The 19978-nt window shown below is 45.0% G+C and overlaps 1 protein-coding gene across 1 annotated transcript in view; it reads right to left on the reverse strand.

Moving 5' to 3' along the window:
• WTIP (Wilms tumor 1 interacting protein) overlaps positions 1 to 19978 on the reverse strand; it is an 83339-nt gene that overhangs the window by 22559 nt on the left and 40802 nt on the right. The gene's annotated exons all lie outside the window — the stretch shown is intronic.

Here is a 19978-nt window from a genome sequence, read left to right on the forward strand (position 1 = left end):
ACCCAGTCGTTCAAGATGCAAAGTGAAAAGCACACCCTGCTGCACCTGTATGCATGGCCAGTTCTTGGCCCCTCTCCTCCCCGAAGGGTCCATCCAGAGACACGGGTGAGGGTTAGGCTCTCGGCTCCACTGTCCCTTAACAAACTCCTTATCAACTAAATATTACTTCTAAGTGCAGGTTACGGAACCCAGCTGATGCCAGTTCCTGGAAAATCTGACATCTAAACCCAAAAATGATTATTCTGGGGGGAAAGGCCCAGTTGTAAATTGAGACAATTTTCTTAGCAGGTGAAATCACAGCAGGCATACATCCACTGCAATCAACATCAGCAACGTGTTTGTCTCCAAAGGACCATACTGCATATGGATGGTTCCTGTCAGCTTTAAAAATATTAATACATTAATCAATGCCACAGCAACTACACCCACAGCTCCCTGTGATACTAAAGCAGTACAAGGCACACATGATGGAGGGAAGGGCAGAAAAATCCCACTGAAAACAAGAGATTTCATTTTCAAGTTTGAACATTTGCCATTTCATTAGCACTTGCGGAAGTCTACTGACAAAGCCTGTGATCATCGTTATTGATGGTTCCCTTTACAGCTAAGAAATGCACAACAGACTCCAGAGAGTCCCAACAAAAAGGATTAAAACCAGGAATTCAAAAACCACTGAGCCCAACCAGTTTTTACACACAGCAGATCAGATCTGTCTTACACCAGAGCTGCTCCATTGAAAGCAATGCCATTTTATCAGTGCAAAACCAGAGAGGCAGAAGGGAAACCACACTCATCCTGACTCACCTTATTTCCACTCTGTGCCAGGGTCCTGCTGGCCAAAGCTCCCAAGCATTTGGGTGCTCTCACAAGCCATTTTCAGCCTTGGCAAGCAGATGGCATGGTGCCTACTACAGGCTGCATACCAGCTACCGTTAAGCAGTGACACAAAGCAAAGAAGAGGGCAAGATGCTCTGTGTTTACAGGTCAACAGAATACCCCTCCCAGGTCAGCGCTGAAGCTTTTACCCCACAAAATAAGCCTGGACATCTTCTACCAAGGCAGAGTAGCTCCACCATAAACACCACCGATCTTTGCGGAGGGTTTGACTCTGAGGGCCGGTGAGCTGAGCCAGCTGGCCAAGCACAGAGGGGCAGGAGTGCTCTCCACGGTTTCCATAAACAATGTTGAGGAAAATATGATTAATTTTCAGTGCTTGAAAGTGCCTTTTACACATTGCCACTGTGATCTGATCCTGGGAAACAGTGTGTGGCACAAAGAAGTTGGGATCTGGACTGATGCTTTTGGGAAATCACATGCTGCATGTGGTTGTCTGGCGGTTTTACTGTCGTGGCCGAGGGAAATGCTTCTTTTGTGTGCACATTCTTGGGCTGTCGATCTCACGGGCTGCTGTCTCCATACTGCTGGTAGGTGGAGTCAGCTCTTGTTTGTCTTTCCAGCTGCCTGGTAGCTCTGGTGGGGACCAGGAGCCTGGTGGCATGGGCAATCCACTGAGACTGTCCCATCTCTTCTGAGACTTAGATAAAACTGGTCCATCCTACATGTCACACAAACAAGGCGCAGGGCTGGGACAGCAATCAGGGGGTCACAGGGCCTCTCTTGACTGATGCAGGAGCAACCACCTCTAGATCTTCCCTCCTGCTTATCCGAGCTGTTTTTAAACCTCTCCAGTGAAAGGTAAAGGAAAGGTAAACGGAAGGGAGGGAAGACAAGGAAAGAGGCCAGAATGGCTCTTTAAAGGATGTTGGCTCTGCCAGACCCAGCCTCGATACACAACTTGTCTTTAGATGATGGAAATGAAGTGGCTGCACTCAGAACGGGGACTCGCCTTGGATGTGCTGATGCAGCACTTCCACCTTGCTCTCACGCAGCACCAGTGCAGAGCCTGGGCATCTGTTTCAGGTGGAGAAGCACTGGCCATCACCCTCACCCCGCATCCATTATGCTTAGAAGCAGCAGAGACCATTAGGGACAAATCCTGAACTCCGTTACTGGAGGATCTCTGCAGGAAAGGAACACCCTAATTCGGGGAGGCGTCAGCATCTCCAGAGGCACTGCACAAGGTGCACGAGGACCCGTACATCTGGCTTTGTATGCCAGTGCACAGAGCCTGGCAGCGCTCAGGTCGACAGAAACGCTCCAAATTCTGCTCCTGTCGTTTCCTTAGCACAGCATCACTGGCAGAAGCCAATGGGGTCAGAGCCTTCCCAGACTGGGAAGGAGTGGGAAGCCTATGACCCAAAGCAAGCAAGGCAAAACTGATGTTTTCGACTGGCTCTCAAAGACGCTTATGTTATCAGATGTATTTGGCAGCTGATTGCCCTGCAACATGAAACAACCTCACCCCACCCCAGCGCAGCAAAGCTGCAAGCTTCCACCTCAGCCACTGCACAACTTGCACGCTGCTCACACCCTGCTCTGCAAGACCCCCGCCTGCCAAACACAGGCAGCTGGCCTCCCCTTCCCTACAGCTGACGTGGTAAAAACATCTCTGTTTACACAGCACTCGCAGAGCAACACCTTTCAAAACTGAGGAAAAATACCATTTTCCCCATTTTACAGCTGAAAAAACCAAGCCACCTATTAGGGAACCGACTTGCCTAAACTCATAAAGCAGGCAAGCAGCTTGCTCACATGATAATTACTATTATTATCAATAATTAATAAGATTGACAGGACTTTTCCCTTAGAAGAATTTCATTTGGGGATCATACAGTAATTACCTCATAAACAAGAAACAGCAAGTTATCACGCAAATAGCCGTGGCTACACTATATTGGCTTCTACATACTGCATTTTAGAAATAAAGGCAAAAACATATGTTCTATTTGCCCTCCAGAAGAGTTTGCTAAATGACAGCATTGAACACAGTCAAACACCAAACTCTGCGAGTGCCCGGGCATCACGTGAGAACTGCAATCACGAGGAAAGCGCTGGCAGTTGCGGCCGGGGAGACACAAAGCCCAAGGAGATGCAGCGTTGGTACCTCCAAGCCGCAGGGCAGCCGTGCACAGCAGGGTGGGTGCAACGCCTCGAGGTGAGGGTACCTGCCTCCAACTCGATGCACTGGATGAGGCGGTTTCACCTCTCCGGGTCCTGGAGTAACTCGGGGGCCTGCACAGCACCAGCCTGTTCTGTGTAGCCATAACCTATTATTGTCAATCAGGCAGAGATTAAAAGTTTAAAAAAAACTAATGCTGATTTAGCCCGCTGAGTCAAGCGCCTGGCCAGCTAGACAAGGTAATATCATCCTGCCCACTGGTACACAGAACCTGCTGCTTGGCTTTCCTTTGAATGACTGAGTATAGCCAAGCCTGGGTTACTATTTGCTTTCATAATAGTGAAACAAAGAAGTCAAAAGTTTCTGACAAAACTTGATGCAGCTTGCTGATAGCTTGTTATAATAATAACAAGCAGTTATAACGAGCAGCCTAGCGCAGAGTTCACAAGTACGGGGTTTCACAAACCTTTCCTTGTGCTTCCTTCCTCCTTCTGTTGGATACCCACCTTGGCATGCCTGCCCTGTCAGACCAGTTTTCAACAGTAGTGAGGAAGAGGCTCCGTTTCACACCCGACCAGAAGACCAGCAAGTTGGCCAAGAACACGAGAGGGGACCACGGGACAGGGCAGAAGCCGCCTAACCTGCGGCCACTAGCTTTTATAGGGAAGCCCTTTGTTCCCTGACTGCTCTTTAGCCTTGCTTTACTATAGAAAAGGAAGCTTATGCACTCATAGTAACAAAAAGTGCTTGTTGCAAGTAACTTTTACATTTCTTAACTGACACCCACACATTAGAGAGCTAGCAACTGCCAGGATAAGGGGGTTCCACCACCTCAGATGGGAGGCAGAGCACCTCGCAAATGCTCCAGCACAGACTGCAAAGATTCATGTAGATAATCTAGTAGTTAATAAAACGCAAGCTAGAAATTACTCTGTCCCAAGGAACTATCACAACTGGTGTTTGCAACCAACATGACAAACATCCAAAAGAGTGCAGGCTTTTGGAACTTTAAAAAAATATATAAAATCAGAATCGGCTCTAATCAGCACTGATTTTAACATCAGTGTTCAAATTTAACCAGTTTATGAGTCTCTGGTATTTAAATGTGTCTAGCAACGACTTCCTGCACAATTTTTATCTCCTATGTGATGCAAACTAAAAGGCAGGAATGGGAGAGCTGTTGCTTTAGCAAAGGACTCAACTCAAAGATTTGGCTTGTAAAAGGAAAAATGACCTACAGTTGACACAGGCTGTCCACAACTATTCTCTCCAGTCTCCGCAACACTTCGCTGGGTGGTGAAAACACACCAGCCAGGAAGCCAAGATGGGGTAAAACTTTTTCCAGCGCTGTTTCAAAAGCTGCTCCAGGCCCTCATGGAACAAAATGTGAATCAGATCGGGTTTTACAGTCTTGAGGAGGTGCTCCGAAACAGCACTGAAAATGTCTTGCCCCCGCCCCGCTAGCCCAGAAAGCATCTTCAAAGCCCTCCCTGCCGCTGCTGGCAGTGGGGTATTTGCCTATAGGGAGGTGAGTTTATCAAGTTGCAGCCTTCAGTGGTAGATCCGCACTCTCACATGGGATGATGCAACCGTGTCGGGGACTAACCCCCCCTCGCCTTTGTAAGACAAGAGATAGCAATGTCTCACTGTCACAGCATGGTTATTAAACCTAATTACTGTTTGCAGCGTGCTTTGAAGTCAAAAAGTGCCAAGCATTATTATAATATTTTAAGTACTTTGATGATTAAAAACACGCAACTGTTGGGTAATAATCATGATTTACTAGTATTGTAGTGTAAGCAAGTTCATGTGAGAAGCCTGCATTGTCTCAGTGCCTGGCGCTACTTAAAAACAAACAACTCCCCTCTGACATAATGGGAATGCTGCAGCCCCAGCCTCGCCTCCCAGATAACGCCTGGTGCGTCCCTGAGACTACCAGCACGCTGAAAAAAAAATACACCAGCATACCTTCTCACCATCATGATCTCGTGATATATGTGCCTCTTCTTGTAACTTCCATCTGGGAAAGTTTCAGCATTAGAGGGAACGAAGTGCGAGATGACTAATAATGTCCTTGTTATTTCTAATGTTACAGCTGTGTGGAATAAGACGATTGTATTTTAGTCAGAAAACGTAATTAAAACCTCCCCATATGGAGTGCAATTGAAGAGTTCAGCTGTAGGTATCACTGCTGAAGATAAGAAATTTGTTAAAGCAGAGCTAATTAGAAGCCCGAACAGCCCAAGCTATCGCCGTGGAATATTATACAAGTACCTGCCATTCCTGTTGGCTGAGGACGTGCCTGGGTAGGTCTGACCACACGCAAGCACAGACCTCAGCTCTGCTGCTGCTTCTCCCATGGGGGCATGGCCCCACCAGAGTCCCCGTGCAGGCAGCGAGCAAGGTGCGGGCTGCGGCAGGACCAGGCGGGATGGTTGTGGCTGCCCTGCCGCGGCATCAGGGGCTCGCTCGAGCCCTGGCATGGCCACGCGCTGCTCCTGCTGGGAAGGTGGCACCCACGAGCTCCTGCCTTGTCTCACAGCAGCAACACAAATACACAGCATCCTCCTTTAACAGCTCTTTCTGGAGGAAAAAAGCATATCACATTGCTTCTCTCATTAGGATTTCTACCCCTTACTTTACAAATTGTCAGTACTAAGGTTGAACGGGGCACTCGGTGAGAACCTCTGCGCTCTGGAAGCTTTGGTCCACAACTCACACAGCTTTCTGAGCATGGCAGCCCCTGGCTCTTCATGCCTGAGTGACCAAAGAACTGTGCATATCTGTTTTAGCTAGCCATGTTAAACATGGACCTAATTGCTTATTAACTGCTTCAGACGCCACCTCTGTAGTGACTGATGTGACACCAGCATCGTTACCGGTCTCACGTTAGCACCTTAAGTGACAATTTCTCAAGGCATTCAGACTAAAGCGACGTGTAAACATACAGGCAGGATTACTACACAACAACATTTGCTCAAGTATTTCCCAGTTACCATAACAGGGAAGGAAAATTCCCATGTATTGCTCCAAAGCCCTGTACAAGTGAAACCAGACACAAGGTGGCTTGGGCTGAGGAAACCTATCTGCATGCCTGCTGCCCACCCGTGGCCACAGTCTCCATCACTGCTCAACGGAAACATGAACCTTACCAGGCCAACCTGATAATTTTGTTTTGCAAAAGCCCCTGGCATAGGTCTGGGGCTGCTCTGATTCAGAGCCAGTCTGCGGTGGCCATCCACAGGCCGCTCACACTCCCAAACGCAGACAGCCCCCAAATGCACTTTTACACCCCACGTGCCACCCACGGGCTGTGGCGGGGCCCATCGCGGAGCCCATGCAGGGGCAGTTAGTGCCCAAGCGATCTTCCGTATGGCCTGTGGATACCATCATGACAGCACAGGGTGCCGTGACGGGGACCACCGTCCACAGCCTTAAACTAAACTCTGGCACAGACGCTGCAGCTTTTCTTGCCATGCAAGGTGCGACCCACCCTCTGAAGAGTGCCTGTGTGCTCTGCAAGTACCCGTTTTAATTATTGAAAAACCGGGACCAAAATAACTCAAAAGCTGAGGGGCAAACGAAACATCCAGAATCCAATCTGTTCTCCACAAAGCCCCAGGTTGGACAACTACTGTTTCTGAAGAGTGGAAGCTAAACTTTAAGTCACCAGATTATTCCAGGAGCTGAAACTTCAAGAGAAGTACCGAGTTTCATACACATGGAATAAATAATTGAAAACATTAACAACCCACCTCAGCTACCTCCTCTACCCAGTCATCTCAAGATAAAACTGATGCAGAATTTCACCCAGGCGATCCGTTTTCTCTCACTTGGTAGAGGAGGTTCACCTGCCCAGGAATTAAAGACACGCCAAAAGAAAACACAAGCTTCCAATACTTTTTCTTTATTTGTTACCATTTCTCCTTTACTAGCACGTGAGTTCAGGCTTGCAGTTCTCCATCCCTCTCTCTGGCTTATGACTGCCTATCTGCACAGCGATTTCCCTTACACAGGGCTTCTGTCACTCCACCCACTTGAGAACGGGGAGCACGGAGGCTGCTTTAGCCCCTGAATAACTGTTAATTCAATTTTTCTCCTCCGTCTCCTACAGGGGACTCGCACAAAGCCACCAAGCAACGTGAGCACCACCTCTTCGTGACGGGGTCCTGCGTTTGAGCCGCAGCCCCCACGGCGGGTGCCAGGGCAGTGCAGGGTCTTCGTTGCGGGAAGGGGCAGCGAGGAGGACTCCGCTCCAGCCCCAGCCCCTGGCCTTGGAGAAACTTCCATCCCCCACCGCCACTGCCCCGTCCCCTCCTCACAATGCTCAATTGCTCAGGCTTTGTGAAAGGAGGGGTGAATTTCTAGGGCTTTCAGGGTTTTTAAGATGGGGGGGGGGAATCAATGCCAAATTCCTCTGAATAGAAGATACTGCATGTTGGCAGAAGCCACTTTTCACAGACTCCAGCCGTTTGAAATCTGAAACACTAAAAAGTGGCTACTGTGGATGTGTTGTATTCTTCTTTTCAAAGCAATCTGGCACACAATTTTGCTCCCCTGTTTCAGGACCCAATCCTGCATTCCTTTCACGCTCAGACTCCCATTGACTTTAAGGAATGCAGGATTGGATCCTAAATGTGTGCTTTACTCACACAATAGCTCCTCATGGTTACGATCTATTGAGAAAGGCACACTTTAAAAACCATTTGGAATTGCAGGCTCATCCACCAGGCCAGAATGCCTGTAAAGATCTTCCATTATTTCAGCAAAAATGCTCGGTGCGTGAATTACACACACACACAGTCTCACACATTTTCCTGGTTTCAAGCTGCAGGCACAGCTTAGCTTGAGATGCATCAAAATATTTTGAGCACTGGCCTGATAGCTCATAAAGAAACCACGTGTAATTTTAGTTTTTGGGGAAAAAACCCCCAACAAAAAAACCACAAAAAAAACCTGGGGGGGGGGGGGAAGCCACCAAAGCAAACATAAGCAGCTGTATCTTTAGGATGGTTTTTTAGAGAACTTTTGTAAAAGCCTCTAAAAGACCTGCACCAACTAAGACAAAACAATTGCACTGCTATTTTTGAGGATGCTGTATATTGAGTTACGAGGCTATTACGATGCAAATCTCAAATGTACAAGCTTTTTACTTGGCCATAAACACAAAACAGTATACATTGTCCTTTCAGAAGAAAAGGTTTGCTGCTAAAATAGCAGAAGCCCTACGTAAATAACCAACATTCTTTCTGCCTGAGGTCACTGACTTGGCCTATTCAATTCCGGGCTAGTCTGGGATTTGACAATCTAAGCAGGGGAGAGGCCCTTTCCTTTTTTTCAAAAGAATGCTGGGATTTTATTTGAAATTTAAACTCTTGCAAACAAAAGGTGGCATCGTATGCTAGAGGCCTATGAAGGTGGAGTACAGGATGTGTATTGTTTTCTCCCTTTACATAGATTCTTTCAGGAAAGAGTATTCAGAGTCTGTGAACAAATTCTAATCAAATATTATCATCAGGTAGGCAGACATAGCAAGATATGAATGAACACTGTTAAGAGATTGGGAGATTTACTTTTTAAAAATTTTGATGCAGGGAAAGCATAAAAATGGTTTAAAATTATAATTTAAATTATCATTTAAAATAAATTATTTTTTAAATCTTAGTTGAAAACTCCTTCATAGTTTAAGTTCTTAAACTAATTCATATTTGTACACTAAAAAGAGCTTTTCAGCACAAAGTAACTGTGGCTACAAAGTCAGTATTCATTCTCGTTCTCTATCTCAAGTTGATCTGTCCTGGAGAGGCAGATGGCAGTTAACTATTTTTCCTCCCGGTTACCGTTGCCCAGCTCTTACTTGGACTCTCACAAAAGTACACTCTTGTATAATACGATTATCATTTCCATTTCTGGGCTGTTATCCAGGCTCTGCACTGCTCTCTGCTACCTCTCCAGCATGGGAGCAGCGTGCCAGCTCCTGCCACACAGACATGCTAGTACCACACACCTCCTGCCACAGATGGCTGCGCTAAGCTGAATTTGCAGCTGGTGTAAATCGTGACAGCATCACTGAATTCATCACAATTTATACAACCTGTAGACCTGCCCCAAGGTACTATCTTTGCCAGAAAATAGACTGTCTTTGCTATGCACTCACTAACGTGTGGTAAAATCCAGATGAAAACAAGGCAGTTTATCATTTTGACATGTTTGTAGCCCAGGGTAAACTCTAGACTCTCCTCTGCAGCTTACCTTAACCTGCCATGATGTCAAAATGAAAAACTTCATTATCTTCCCTAGGATTTGCCTCGTGTCAGCTATTGCACTGAAAGGAACACCCTTCTATCCAGAAAGCATGCCTTTGCTGCCAAAAAAACTCGCATTTCTGCACTGAGGCAGTTAACGTGTCTTGCTCTGACCACTCTGCAGCATTCGCCACCACCAAAGCCAGCAAGCCCAAGACTGGGTGGAGAGGACGTGGAGGGTACCTGGTTTCTGCCCCAACCTAGCTGCATGACTTACACTGTCAGTCTCCAGCAGGATTATGTAGATAGATAGCTAGTATCTTTTGTTACCTTGCTGGAAAACCCCACCTTTCTTGGCAGGGTACCCATAATCTCAGTGCCATGTTTACTCTAGTGTGGAATTCTCTCTTCCTTCCTCTCTCCTCCTACTCTTCGGTCAGGTTATTTAACCAAAAGGTTACTTAATGCTGCAGGGACAAGACAAATCTCTGACCTCTGGTATGTGGGCGAAGCGTTCCTGTGCAGACCATATTATAAACTTAGCAGATACTTTCAAGCTTCCATATAATTTGCAGAAGTTAAAATTGGCAGATGTTTCCTTTCTCTCCCACTTACGTATTTATTCTATCCCATACCGCTCACCAATTTCAGGGTTAAGGCATAAATTATTTCCATGGAGCTCCAACAGAACTTATGTTGCAAAGAAGTTTGTAAAAACATAAGCCAAGCATATATTTAAAAACAGAAATACAACAGCCTGCATTGATCTAATAGCTATTTTGCGCCTATATATTAACATGTATCTTAAAATATATTTCTTTATAAACTATCAAGCGGACACACTAACAGGAAAATGTAAAATAAATCTCCAAATGTACTTCAGTTGGTTTTTTTTCAGGGCTGGGCTTATAAATTCAAGAAGAAAGCGAAGAACAAGGGCAAAGCAACACAGGCCACTGGGTAAAAGCCATGAGAGGCCTCCACACCACTCAGCAAGTTGGGAGGGAAGGGGGTATAGCTCTTTCCCCTAGGTCGCTTCCACTGTGTGAAGCTTTCATAGTTCCATCACAGACCCTGCTTGTTACTAGCAAAGAATTCCACTTTTCCACCTGCTGCCTGTAAGCCAGGACTTAAAAGAGTACTTGTCTTACCACGCTATCCCAGGGTCCCAGTGCCAGCCCATTCTATGGCAAAATAAATCCATCACCAAACTGGTGTGCAGGATGCAACCTTCCTGAGCAGCCTTGCTGGCCACCACCCATGCAACGTGGCGGGTGGTTTTCATTCAAGCTCCAGTAAGAACCACCAAAATGGCAGCAACAAGGATCCATCTAGCGCGGTACCCTGTCTCCAGCTCTGGCCAAGAGTGGAAGCTCAATGGGAAAGAGCATGAGAAACAGGGCTTACACAGGTTGATGTGTTCCCAAGAATAACCTCTCAGCTTCCAGCAGCCAGCACTTAAGGCCTTCCTGCACCACAGGTTGCATCATAACTACTACGCTTAATAGCCTCGCTGGACAAATCCTTCTTTAATTTATCTAATTCCTCTATGAGATCATTTATACTTTTGGCCTCCATGCTGTTCCTATAGCAGCAAGTTCCACAATTTCATTATGCACTGTATGAAGTGTTCCCTTTTGTTTGTTTTAAACCTCTGCTGATCTCAAGCTTCTGTTACATCCTAAAGAACAAAGCAGCCTCTACAGTCATCACCACCAGACTAGAGAAGACCTTTGCAAGTCAAAGCCTGAAACTTCAGTCTTCAGCTGCACCTGGAAGCAAACAGCATGCAGACCACAGGCACAACTGGTATTTTTATCTAGCAGCTTTTTGAGACTCTGTCCTCTTTGCACAACACAGAAGTGGACTCATACAAGTAGAACTGATAGTCCCTGACTCAAAAGGTTCGCACTCTGCGTGTGAGCTCCCTGCAGGAGACATGACCAAGCCACCGAGTTCTGCCCCGCCTGAAGTTAATGAGCAGCCTTCATGAGGAGTGAACTGCTATAATACACAAGGGAGGTAATTTCTATGGGAATACATCCAAAAGAAGAAGCCACTGTATTCCAGTAAGACTAAAGGAAGAAAAAAAGAACAAACCAAACCAAAACCAAAGAAAAAATAAAAAAGATGTTTCATACCTACTGCCAACTGGACATTCAGATCAGGACAAGAACCCACCAGAGACTCCACCTGACAACTTAGCTAGCAAAAGTTAGGTAAACTTGCTGAATTGAGGGCACTGCAGACCTCTCACCATTGCTACCAAGTTCTTCTTGCATTATTCTCTTCTTCATTCAAGTTCAGCCTCAACTAAAAATCATAGCTTAGCCTGGCTTTGAAGCAGATGATCAGAAATCTGATCAAGAGCTGGAATGGCAAGTCAGATTACTGAATGTCATCTCTGCATGGAGTGAGCTGCAGCATCACCTTCTCTCCTAATACTTTATACATAAAAGTATGTTGAACAAAAGGAGTGGACACAGCCCAATCCTGTGGCAACATGCAAGAGAGCCTCAAGGGAGATGAGCAATTTCCCTAAACTATCTTCTGCGTTGTCTCAGAAAAACAAGAATGGATTTGCACAGGAACAGTTTACTTTCTTCCTCCCAGTAGCATCATATGCGTCAGCACCTCAGTGTGAGCAGCATCAAAGGGCGCTGTTGATGAACCTAAACACACCAGCAATGCTTCAGTCACATCCAGAAAGTGTTCAGCAGCCAACACCAATGGCACCCGTGTGTTTGTGAAATCAAGCTCACAGTGCTCAATTCTCATTCCCTTGAGATAAATCTTTGAAATAAAGTGAGATTGTTGAGATCCACACTGCCTAGAGATAGCACCTTGAGCAACAGCTATAACCTTTTTCTTCACGTGATAATGGAAGAATGCATCGGGGAATAGTCCTCAGGACCAGAAGTGCTAAGCAAGCTTCGAAAGGTTAGTACACAGTAGAAAAAAATCTAAATATTCTCAGGATGGCAAAGTATTAAAATATTCTGCCAGTTCTGAAGCACATTGTTTGGGTTTAGATTATTTAGCATTAAGTTTGAAAGAACTGCACAGAGAGACAACTCTCCTCTTGCTCACACTGGTGAACAATTATACTGATGCTAATAATGTTACCTCAGATTTATTCTGTGTAACTTTGAACAAAACTTTGTTAGGACCTTAGATATGTGGTTTAGACAATATTCCAGTATACTTAGCTGTAAATAAAATAAAACTGAAAATTACAGTTGTACTGAATTACTGAAATGAACTGGGCCTTGCACAGCCAGTTTGAAATATAATCAGAAATCAGCCCTGCAAAATGGCCTGTCCTTGATGTTTTGTGGTGGACTGACCACAGCTTCCTGCAACAGGTCACATTAGAACTAGAATCGCAAGCAGCTTCCAAGACAGAGAGCTGAATAGGTAGGACTCCTGATAGTACACTCACTTCTTTTGGCACTCAGGTACAATAAGGATATTGTTCCTTTAATGCTTAGCTTTCCTTTTAAGAAGTATGTGAGATTTCAGCCAATTCTCCCCAACGATTAGTTCAGGATGAATGTACTTAACTCAGGATTCAGCTGGAAACAGCCCAAGTAGATGCAATCAATTTTCCACTAAATCCACTTCCTTCCTCTCTTCCCTACCCAGCATGAGACATTGGCTCACCACTACAGCCAGTGGTGACTAAGACAATGAAAACCTCTGCCTTCAGCCATGCCCATATCAAACTTGGTTATTCCTTCTTTTGATTTTCCCTGGTTTTCTGTTTTTGCATACCCAGTTCACTAGCCCAACATTTGGGCTAGGTGGAAAAGCAGCTCTATGGCAAATAGAAAAAGCAGCTATACAGCAAACCACAAACCCCAAATGCATTGGCTGCTGTAAAACCCAAAGTTAATAATTCAAAACCATACAGAATCAGCTGCAGAACTTCACTGATAAAGGACAACTTTCCCCTTTGCATATATTTAACTGGAACCTCCCTGTGGTTTCAATATGCAGGTACTGTATGTCTGCATCTGCCAGCATCCATGCTGTGCCATCTCTGTGTGTAACATCAAATTATCTTCACCATCATCACCTAAACACCACAGTACTTCTGAGATATTAGCCACTGGCCACTTTACTTGAACCAACCTCATGTAGCACTGCCTGAAAAAGAACAGTTGTAACAATGGGGATGATTTGCTACTAGAATTTAACCAGGCTAATTAGAAAATAACATCTGTTCAAAAACAAGGCTTAGAAAACCTGATGTCTGGCCCTCACCTACATGCCTTCTTAAGAGTTTAAGTAGGTGATTTCCACCCTCATTTCCCCAAGCATATACATTCTCCTTTGTTAAATAACTTGTAGAAACAGCAAAACAAGTCCTGGTGGCTGTGTATTCTTCACTCTGTCTTCCTCTAAAACAGTGGTCTCCAAACTTTTTTGATCATGCTCCCCTATCAGTAAAAAGGGTTTGAGCATGCACCCCCGATACAGGTATACTTATTTATTTATAAGTTATATACATCTACTACTGAAGTATTTTCTTCCCACACCCCAATGGATCGTCTGAAGTACTCTCTGGGGTGCATGCACCCCACTTTGGAGACCGCTGCTCCAGAGACCACTGGATTGTTAATATTGATTCAGCAAATTGTTTCCATAGGTCTGAATTTACACTGCTGTGGTTCCTAAGGTTGGTAATCCACTGACTCACTCAAGTAAGGTATTTGCATTATTTCCAGGAAAAATTTTGCAGGGAATGCAGCTGGAAGAGTGACAGTGTGGAGTACCCAGGCAGCCAGCTGTGTTAAGTGATTGAGGTTCTATGACTGTATCCAGTTTAATGTTAGGACATACCACACTTGTGTTTTAAAATACACTGATAAACAACCATTGAGACACAGCAGTCAGTAACCAAAAATGATTGCCAAATTCATTCCTGCTTTTAAATATGCTTTAAATCAGACACCTTTCACTCTGCACAGGTACAATTAAAAGAGCTGGCAGGTATTAGTGGCCATATTCTGCATGTGCACTGGCACCATGAGTCACCTACACCAGTCGAGTCAGCTGTGCTGTCAGAAGCCAGCAGCCACTGCCGATTTTATTTCTTCTTACAAGAGATACGATACTTTGAACGGTTATCTCTTCCACTACTTTGCCTATTTCTTGCCTAGCTCATCATTCACTTCTATTGCTACTATTCCAAACGCAGTGCAAGTTCACAGGAGCATGGCAAACAAAGAGTCAAGGCTCGATGGTTTTAAGCAAGAAAAATCAGCTTGGGAGCTGGGGGAGAGAAGGAGAAAGAAGCAAGCCTAAGGAGGCATCCAGAGCGGGGAGCACTGCTAGAACTGCGCAGAGTCCCTGCTAGTGGAAGGCAGGGCGGCTGGGCAGACAGGAGGTGGGAGCCTCTTCCCAAACACAGGCAGGCTGCCTGCACCAAGGCTGAGCTGCAGAAGCAGGACAGAGGGAGCAGGCAGGGGATGGCAGTGCTAGGGACTGACCAGCTGAATCACAGGGTGAGAAGCAGTAACAGCAGGTACGGCGGTGAGGACGACGTTACGTGGGGCCCTGAACAGGAAAGGAAAGGAATACAGGGGTTTTTTGCGCCTATAAAGGAAGCTTGTGAAGACAGAAAAGAGTGGGATGGTGCACAAAGCAGCGACAGAACCCCTTGCCAAGCACTTGATGCCTGTGCCACCTGCACGGGATGAACAGGCAGAGGAAAGGGAGGGTATCCATGCAACTGGAAACCTGTTTTTGCAAGCCTGCCCCTGACACCACAAGGTAGCAAGCGCTCATGGGGGACTTTGGGAATGACTTTGCAAAGCCCCAGTAACCTCACAAACACCTGAGTTTACCACGAGGTTTGAACCCCATCTCAGAGGCCACGACTGTCAACAGCCTCCCTTACGCTCTCCTGTCCCAAAGCACTCCTCCCAAATTGCACGAGGCAACAGTGCGCTTGCAAAACCACTCGACAGAAGACACTTTGAGAGCGTAAGCAACACCTACTGCCTCCAGTATGCTTCCACATCTCTCTAATCACGTCATGCACAAACGAAAACTTAAACGCAAACATACTGAGCTACACCTTCACCCGTCACTCTGCTTTGTGGGACACTGCAGAGAGACGGGAACGCTTTCTGCCATTTCAGCTGGCCGGGTGGTCATTCCATCACCCAGAAACAGCAATGTTGTGGGTGAAATGCTGAAGGACCTGAGGCCCCACTACTCCAAAACAACGCTAGGAGGTTATTCTGGCCCCAGACCACAGCACACAGACCTGTTCCTCAAGTACTCAGTGTCCATGAGAAGAGGAGCAAGAGGACCAAGTGTCCAGCAAATGCTCAGTGCCATTCCCCGAGGAACCCCTCCTCACTCCTTGCATGCCCTGGGCCTGCTGGGGCATTTGGGACAGGCAAGGACTACACCTAAAGTTATTACACTCCTGCTTTCTCCACCACTTTTAAGAAAATAATTCTCATTAATTTATTTGAATGTTGAGCCAGGAAGGCTGTTGAGCTTTCATGAGAGGGTGGAGCATCAAGAGAAGGCGACTGTTTAAGGGACAGCACAGAGCATCTACACATCAGGTGCCAGCCCCAGCCAGACTGCTTTCATCCTCCGCAGCCCAGCACCGATTTCCAGACATGCACCGACACTACAGCATATTGCATTATCTCTGCTGGCTGCCAAAGCGCACTGCCTGCGCTCAATCGGATACTAGTCCTGTGAACTGCCAAATGCAGTCAATAATCCTATAAATGGAGGAGTACTGAATACAGACTGGACATTGGCTATCAGGCAGGCCATGGCAGGGTTTTGCTTCAGGTTTGTTTTTAGAAAGTATTTACAGTACCTAATTCAAGACTGTGGGATTGAGTTTGCAAGCATGAAGATTTCCTATTTTTATTTGTGTCAGTTCAATGCAGGGCACCTACATATAGGTTTTACACTAGTAAAATACTAGGAGTTTCTCAGTAAAACCATAAAATAATTCCTTACGATTTCTGGCATGGTGTTCATAATCAAAGCTATATTGCAAAATTACCTGCTTTTTATACAAGTACAAGGAACAGGCTCAGCTAGGGCAAACCACACCATTAATGTTGGTGTGATGGGACCAGGCTCCTGCTGCCCAGCTAAGAGCTCATGCTGCTCCCCACAAAGTCAAGAATACTTTGACGCTAACTGAAACTGGATTTGGCCATGAGTAATATTAAATCTAAAAAGTCCCAGTAGAAGTTCTGGTCCAAGGCAAGATTTTCAGGAAATGAGATATTTACTGGAAGGGGAAAAAAAAAAATACTTTCTGGCTAAGATCAAATTTACTGAGTTTCTTCCTGTGTTGTGTTTTGAGGGAGAGAGGCAGAGAAGAGTGGTTGGGAACAAGAGCTCTTCCTACCTGGGTTAAAACCAAGCTAAAATTTCCTGAGAAGTCCAAGGATAGGAGACAACATCCACGGCTGGTAAACAACTCCGGAAAGTGACCGGTGAAGTCAATTTACCAGAACCAAGCTGGTCATTCTGTAACAGTAAGTTTATAAGCAAGCAAAACATTCAGTTCATGTCAAATACCAGGGGTCACCAAAGCACTTTCCTTGGTGCCCAAGGACAGCCCACTGCAGCTATAACCAGCCAATCCTCCTGAGTCCCATCATTTAAATGAGAAAAAAATTTATGGCTGTTTATGTAGGCTTCGCGCCAACCCTGTTTCTCTGATAAGCTTCTCTGGTGCATTTGTGTCTCACATCCGATTTAGAGTCCTCTGAATACTGGAGACAGCATTCCTTGGATACTTAAAATAAATTAAAAACACAACATTGGGCTTGGACAGAGGAATGGGAACGTTATTCACGTGGCCCAGGCACTAAGGACTCTGGGGAGTGGTGCTGGGAAAGTAGTCTTTTTAAAATCTTACATTAGTCCATGTATTTAATGATATATAATCCTCAAAACAGTCCCCCATAAACTGTAAATATGCATTATTTGAGCAAGTAATTATATTCAGTAGCATACTGCAGCAGCTGTATGGCTTGGCTGCCAGACACTGCAAATGTTTCCTCCAGCAAATACATGTATTTGTGGTATAATGATAATTATTTAGTAACTTACAAAACTTCTTACTTCTCCAGTACTTCAACCTCAGGATCTCCAAATAATTTCAAAATATTAATGGAATCGGCACAATATCACCCATGTGAGGTAGGTGAGAAGAATTATCTCCACATGTGTAAAGCCAGACCGGCTAAGTGATCTGCCCAAAATGACAAGGAAGCCCACAGCAAGCGGAGTAAAACCCTGTCCTCTGCCTCACAGGGCCAATTCACCCCTTTGTGACCACCAACCTATCAATCCTCTCAGTTAAGAATTTTTTCTCTGTCATTTGCCAATACCTTCTGACAGAAGAAAGCCTGAAAGACAGAATGCTAAAGTTTGCTGCCACTGTTTATTTTATAAATGTGAAGACAAACTTTACCAAAAAAAAAAAAATCTTTTCTTTTGTGCATGGCAAGCTTCTCATGGGAAACAGCTTTTCTAGACCTGCAAGAACTAAAAGCACCCTTAAGGTGAAGAGTGGCAGTGGAAACCTTTGATCTGTAAAATTAATTTCTAAGATAAAACCCAGGCTGCTTTCTGGTGTGGAACATCAATGAGTTTTCAGGCCATACAGATATCTCTCCCTTGAAATAAGCAGTAAACAAGAATTATTATAAAGGATGAGTTAGTAACCTAGCCTGGATAGGAGGCATGGATGAGGTGCAAAGCAAAAGAGTCCTTTTGTTAGGCAGCACATGAGGATGAAGGTAACAGAGGCAGCAAAAACAGATTTCCACTTCATACCATGTCCTTTGCTAAGAGCTCCTGTCCCTGTTAGGCAGGACTTGCAGGGCAGGAGCGAGAGGTGGGCGTGCAGCCTTGCAAGAGGGGAGAGGAGAGAGGTCCTGCCACTGTGCTGCAGAATGTCACCAGCGGAAGGGACAGAAAGAAGTCCAAGACTGGAGACAGCGGGAAAACAGGGAACAGGAATAAGAACAGAAAACGATTCAGTTGTAGAAGTACACGGGAAGTTTGGAAAAGGAGCTTTGCTGGTGAGGAAGGACAGACTGAAGTTTCCACAGCTGCAAAGTGGTATAATTTGCCTCCTTGGTAAGGGAATGATGAGCTGCCAGCAGTCTAGAGTCTTTAAACCCTGGGAACTCAGGGATCCAGGAAAAGCCTAAGATATGCATAACAAGTCAAAACGGGAAATGACCAGGGTACAGTAAGATTTCAAACAGTGCCAAGGGCAAGGGGGCAAGCTCACTATTTTCTGGAGAAAAAGGTACTAACACACAGTTAAGATCTTTACTAAAGAAATCCAATGTGCTCATTTGAAATGAAGAACAAAAGATGCCCACACAGCAGTTAACAATAAAGTCTGAATTCTTCAGTAGTAGAACAGGCACATGCCAGAGCAAACATAAGCAGAAAGAAGAAGAAAAAGTCAAGGGAGATGGAAAGCTGGCCGTCCCTTCTTCACAGAAGATGTATCAGAGACAAAACCTGAAGTTCAATCCTTCCAATGCACCAGGAAAACTATCAGGTAATGGTGGCCCACAGACCACACTTTGGGTCAATCCAGAGCACTAATGGCGAGATCCACACATCCAAAGGGTAGGACAAAGGAAAGATGGAGATTCAGTCAAATGACAGGAGAGTATCCAGGTGACACAGGTTTAGAGGGGAGGCTAAACACATGAGCATGGACATGTTGCTGTACATGGACAGGTTTATGTGTGAGGACCAAATGCACTGAGACAGGCACTGGAAAAGAAATGATCAGTTGTTTGTGGGAGGAAGAACTGATTTACTGAGTGCTGAAGTGATGAAGGATAAAACTGATTAACTGACACATGTAGAGATAAGGGTTGATTTATTGTTGAAGAAATGATGATCTATATTAAAATCGAAATTATTTCAGAAGCTATGGCGTTCCAGGGTCTTGTTTTCAGATGAGTAAAGGATCAAGGACATCACTAAAGCGTTGACTAGGCATATAGCAAAATACATAGGGACAAGATATAGCAGAAATGTAGATCATTAAAATTACAGGAAGCCAGCTGTGTGTATCTCCTATCATTCATTTTCTTCCTCACTTTTTTCCTTCCACCTGTTTTTCCCTTTGTTTTTAGGTAATACTTAAGAATTACAGAACCTGGAAATAGGAAACAGAAACATCTGTTGATAATGTCAGTGACTTGCCTGCGCTCTGTTCTGGATTATCTGGATTTCTTCCCCTTTGAGAGATGAACTCAACAGTAGCCCGAGGGAATATTTTCTTTTGGAGAAACTGAGATATGTTCCAAGAAAACATTTTAAATGGGTGGATGGGAAGGCAAGAAAGAGGAGAAAAGAGAATAGAAGGGAAAGATGAAAAAAACACACAAGAGATGTGGGTTTCAGACTAAGACAATCAAGACCTGCAGATAATAGATGCTGATAAGTAAACAAGGAAATTTTAGCAAATCTTGTTACACTAAACAATAGGTGGCATTCCAAACACACAAAACTATGCAAGGAAGCAATTAGGTTCTCTGTGGTTTTTACAGAGACATAAAAATCAGAGGCAGAAACCTTGTTAATTAAGTTTTTGTTTTGTTTTTTTTTTTACTTTATGTGTTTTCCAACCCCTGGAAAGATCACAGGTGCTGTCAGTGATTGCTTCCACATTATGAAT

Source organism: Haliaeetus leucocephalus, unplaced genomic scaffold (genome assembly GCF_000737465.1).
Source record: "Haliaeetus leucocephalus isolate CR32 unplaced genomic scaffold, Haliaeetus_leucocephalus-4.0 Scaffold92, whole genome shotgun sequence".
Taxonomy (NCBI): Eukaryota; Metazoa; Chordata; class Aves; order Accipitriformes; family Accipitridae; genus Haliaeetus; species Haliaeetus leucocephalus.